This window comes from Belonocnema kinseyi, chromosome 4, assembly GCF_010883055.1.
Source record: "Belonocnema kinseyi isolate 2016_QV_RU_SX_M_011 chromosome 4, B_treatae_v1, whole genome shotgun sequence".
NCBI classification, from domain to species: Eukaryota; Metazoa; Arthropoda; class Insecta; order Hymenoptera; family Cynipidae; genus Belonocnema; species Belonocnema kinseyi.
In genome coordinates this window covers 138,447,859-138,453,826 of record NC_046660.1, presented here as the reverse complement: position 1 = coordinate 138,453,826, position 5,968 = coordinate 138,447,859, and positions in this window count along the sequence as shown.

The window sequence follows — 5,968 nt, the reverse complement described above, 5'->3', positions numbered from 1 at the left end:
GAGCAGAAGAAGAGATAAAAATACAAAACGACTTTGAAGGAAGCAGGAAACTACTTTATAAAAAAATGGAAGGAAACAAAAGTACAGAAATTGTCAACATGACAAATAGTAGGGGGGAAATGCTATATGATGCAGACGGAATACTAGAGGCTTTCAGAGACTATTTTAGGAGACAAATCGGAGATGAAGCTATAGGACACCACAACTGCGATGTTGAACACGATGCGATGGAAAACTCAATTGAAAAAGTCTGTGTCACTGAGGTTAGGGATATAATTAAGAACTTGAAAAACGTTAAGGCTGCCGGGGTAGACGGTATTAACGCTGAAATGCTTAAACACGGTGGCGCGTGCATACCACATAGACTCTGCGAATTGATAAATTTATGTTTCGAGATGGAAGACGTCCCAGACGATTGGAAATAAGCGATTATCGTACCAATATACAAGAGAAAGGGAGATAAAAGCGAGTGCAATAATTACAGAGGGATTAGCTTATTAAGCACCGCAAGTAAAATATATTCAAAAATACTTATTCGTAGGGTAATGAAAATAATAGAAACAAAGATTTGGGAAGTCCAAAGTGGGTTTATACCAGGAAGGACATGTACGGATCAAATATTTAGCTTGAGGCAAATTACAGAAAAAAGTTTGAGAGTAGGAAAAAAAGTTTTCTGTGCATTTGTTGACCTAGAAAAAGCTTTTGCAAGGTAGATAGAAGTAAACTTTGGGAAGTCCTGAAAGAGTATGGAGTCAATGGATGGATCCTACATGCTATAAAAACAATATATACAGGTAACAAAGCGAGTGTAAGAGTGAATGGAAAACTGAGTGACTGTTTCGATTTTATTCAAGGAGTTAGACAAGGATGCGTTATGTCTTCATGATTATTTATATTATTTATGGACAAGTGTTTAAGAATGGCTCTCTTCGACGAAGAGGGTGTGGATCTAGAAACAATAAGGGTACGTGGGTTAGCGTTCGCAAATGATAAGGTTGTTATGGCAGAGTCTATCGAAGACCTACAAAGAATGTTGAATAAATTAGATGCAAGCATGAAAAGCATGGGCCTCAAAATTAACGCAAATAAAACAAAAACTATGGTGTTCGAAGAAAAGAGTGAGAAAACACTATGCAATATTTTATTAAATGATGAGAGAATTGAACAAGTTGATAAGTTCGTATACCTTGGTAGCTTATTTACTAGGGACGGAAAGATGGATGAGGAATTAGATAGACGAATAAATGAAGGTAAGAAGGTTATTGGTAGAGCAGGAACAGAAGTAAAAATATATCAAATAAAACTAAAATGGCAATACATAATTCTATACTTGTACCGACTGTACTATACGGTAGCGAGACATGGACTTATCAAGAAAAAGATAAGAGTAAAATTAACGTAATTGACATGAGATTCATGCCCATAATATGCGGGAAAACCCTGATGGATAAAGTAAGTAACGAGATAATTCTAAAGGAATGTGGTGCAGAAGAGACGCTAGTAGACACATGGGAAAGAAATCGGTTAAGATGGTTCGGACATGTTGAGATAATGCCAAATGAACGACTAACGAAACAAGTGTATCAAGGTAAAGTAAATGGCAGCGTGCCCAGAGGTAGACCGCGGAAAGAATGGTTAGAACGTGTGAATGAGACCCTAGTTCGAAGAGACATAAGAAGTCACAGAAACACGAGAGCCTGCATGAAAAAATGCATGGACATAAAAGAAGCTAGAGAAGTATGCCAGGACAGCAAAGTATGGCGGCAAATATTTAATAAAAAGAGTGTCAGTAGAGTGAATGACGCCTGAAACAAAGACCTTCTCTACTAATGGACCCAAGTGGGGAACCTTACATAACGACTTCGTGAGGTTCTTCGCTTGAGGTGATTGCTAGAGGGATTGATCAGCAACCTGGGTCGGAGCAGTGTTGCGGAACGAACGTGTTATTTACTTAAATAGCACAAAAATTCTGGATCAATCTGAAATAATAATAATTCTTTACGTACTCGTATACGCTGCAACGCGAAAATGACCCTTACGTCAAACTTTAGAGAATAACTTTTTTCTCCAAGACGGCAGAAATAATCACGGCTTATTACATTAAAAAAAATTATTTGATAACAAAATTTCGTCACTTATTTATTACATGAAAACATTTGTTCTTGTTTACAAGATTTAAGAAGTAAGAAAAAATCTTGATTGGAATATATTGATTTTTGAAGAACAAGAAGCTTTAAGCATTATAACTCTAGGCGTAAATAATTTTAATATATCTTTCTTTTTAATTTAATAAACTCAATATTAAAATTGAAGTTTCAATATTGTCAGAAATAAATATTCACTTTAACTTCAAGTACCTAGATGACAGTTTTGACTTGTCATGTTCATTGTAATTTTTACATTATGTCTAATTGTCTACTGTGTTATGAATTGCATTAAGAAGAAAGTTGTGAATAATGCAATGGTGCGGAATTAAACTTCGGTTTTCAATCAAGATATTTGAAAAGGAGTATACAATTTTTGAAAAAATAAGTCTAACAAAAAAGTGCCAGATCATGTATTTTTTGGTTCGATTCATAATTTTATTCAAATATGAAATTCCTTCCTAATTTCTTTTTAATTATGCAAGAAAAAGACATTGTTAATATCTTTTTCACATAAAAAAGTGGGGTTTTTTGCATTATTGTTGGTATTTTTCTTTAAAAAACCTTTTTTGTTAATGATGTAATTAATTTATAATACATAAGTCTTTAAAATTTTATAAAAGAAACTGAAAGTTGATCAAATACTTAAATTATTAGAAAATGAATTTATTTATGAACAAATTTAAAAAAGCAAGTTTTTTATTAAAGGAAAGAATTTGAAATAATTATTTTAGCAAAATCATCAATTTTTAATGGAAATAAATATACAAACAGTTAAACAAGTGAATGCAAACAAAAGCTTAATCGACCAGCTGGAAGGTATAGTTTTCTATACATGACCGGTGGAGAACATTTTAAAGTTTCAACTTATTTTTCTCAATAAATACAAAATAAAGAAATAAAGGAAATAATTAAAGGAAACTAAACAAGAAACTGAGGAAACTTATATATTCATTAAAAATAAATAAAAACAGCGTCAAATTCTTTTAAAAAATATGGACTATTGAAGTACATAATAGTTCTGTGAATATATAGCATTGGTTTATATTATTTTTCATAGCTGTGGTTTAAAAAATATAATAAGCTCATATATTAAAACAACAAAAAGACGAAAATTATGGCAAGTTTTATCTCAAGTTTTAGCATTAAATGGTAATAAAAAAAATTAAGCAAACTTACATTTTTTCTTAAAGTTAGGTTTGTGGAGCAGGGAAAATGACATTTTGTAAGATTGCGTTACTTCTTATTTCAATTTGAAAAAATGGTTCATATTTATAACATGGCCTTAGCTAAACTGTAGAAGCAAGCCGTAATTTCCTTTGACTTTCGAAAATGATTCTTACACTTTACAGCTGTTAAAAAACTCATATACCACTTAACTCACTAATATTTAAAAAATGCAACATATCAGAAAACATTTGTCTAGGTCTATAAGGAAATTTAGGAAAAAAAATTTTTTATAAGTTTTTATAAGGGAATTTCTTTTCAGAATTTTTATTTCTTTAACCAGAAAAAAATAGTAAGGACATATTCAACCAGAATTCTGGTTGGTTTAACCAGACAGCTTTTTTAAGTTTATTTAAATTTGAATAAAACTTAACTGTATCTTCAAATTCACTTTTCTACTAATTTCTAAAAAAATTATAACTTAAATAAAAAATAAACTTTTTTATTCAAATTTGTTATTACTATTTTATACTAACATCTTTGCTACATTTTAAGCATAATTTTGATTTCAAAAAGTCTTTAGAGTTTTCGAATTCCTTCAAGACCTTTTCTACTAAATTAAAATTACTTTTCCATTCACTTATAAAGTAAAATTAGATTATTACCATTTTGGATTTCAAATGCACTATAATTTGGCGCGACCGAATATATAGCTGCCTGTCGCGCCTCTCAAACATGTGGCGGAAACAATCGGTACATGTCGCGCCTCTACAAGTATGTGGCCGCACTAAAATCAATATATATATGCAGGACCACAAACTTGCCTGTCGCGCTAACTACCGGTATGTGGTGCAACTTCAGACAAATTAATTAAATTGTTTGTATTTTGCAAATTGGTACTTATTTAATTTGGAAGAATTAGAATTTAGAACTTGACTTATTATTTTCAAAATCATTCAAATTTAAGAATTTTTAATGCATTCATCTTTAAAATTGAAAAGTTTTTATTTTTCAAATTAAGCGTTGAAAATTATGCAAGTTTCGCCATTAAAACATTTTCAACTATGTTGATTCGCAATAATGATTTTTTCAATTTGGAGGATGTAGAGTTGAAAACTTAAGTTCAGATCTTCAAAATTATGTAGCATTTTTATTTATACATTTTAATATTGTAGAGGGTTTAATTGTGAGTATTTAAAATTGGATTATGCAAAAAAACATTTGAAACTACATGGTTAATTGCACATAAAAAACTAAAGTAGCTTCGATTGCAAATTTTGAATAAAGACTTATTTGAAGAAGAGATATTCAAAATTTTCTCAAGTTATGTGTGTCATTCATATTTTCATATACATAAGTTTCATCCAATATAATTAATAATTCCTGTAAAGCGTGTTAGCTTGCATATTCGTTTCAATTCCTGAAATTCTAACCTAATTAAAATTCATAGATTTTATATAAACTTAATTTTATGATTTTTAATGCTCATTTTTAATGGCTTGAATATTTTACATCAGGCAGATTTAAAAAAAGAAGACAATGCAAAAATTAAAAATATTAAAAAGTAAATAATTTAGGGTCTCAATGTTAAAAAATTGTAAATAACAAATTATCTAATGATTCTATTAAATTCTCATAAATTCGAAAAACCCGCTCATCAATTATACATTACAATAACAAAATTTTTCTGAATCGGGATCTAGATATTTTTGTCACGGCCCTGACGCACTCGTACTTTCACTTTATAGTCGAGACTTTTTCCCAATATCCAAACTGTTAGGTTAGCCACGAGGTTTACGTCGTTGGCGATAGCACGCGTTAAACGTCGGTTAGGTGGTTCGAAACCCGTCGCAGCGTTTTCGATTTTTAATAGCGTTAATATTGTTACAAGCGTGCGAGTTTATCGTATAGAGTTTATTATAATTTAATGTAATTGTTTAAATTAAATTGTGTATGTGTACCAACAACAATGTACGTATAAATTGTATGATATGTTGTGTAAGTATGTACATGTGTATATGTAGTGGCAGGTGTCGTGAGTGTATATGTTCTTTTTTTTCACAGAAGCTTACGGTTTACCAAACTGGCAGTTAAAGTTTCTCGAGCGTCAGTGATGCCCTCGTGACTTTCGTGTAAACCCTCTTATAATTTCTACCGAGTCCTCGACTGCGTTTTAACCAACTGACCATTAATCTTTATCTAAGATTTCACATATTTTACAATTATGTCCATGTAAATGTCAACTACCAAGTATATTATTAATTAAAGTACAGTTCGGTAGACATTAGTATTGATTCGTCACACTTTCATGTTTGTGAATAAGGTATTACTGAATTTCGTTTTCCAGACTAGAAATGAAACTTTATTAAAGTGTCCATATGTCCCAAGGTTACCCAACTAAGTTTAGTAAAGTTTCTCGAATTATTTTTCTCCGTGTATTAATAAGAAACAATCATTGTGTCATAACAAGTCGACGATAACTGACCTGACGTGCCATACAATGAATTCGATTAAAAAAGAATTTTGTTATTCATTGCTAATTTTAAAACCAATCATTAAGGGCATGTGACACAGCTAAATACCTATATTACCGACCACAGTTTTTCAGTTCACTGAATGTTTTTTTGAACCTGAGAACATTTTTTGTAAATAAAATA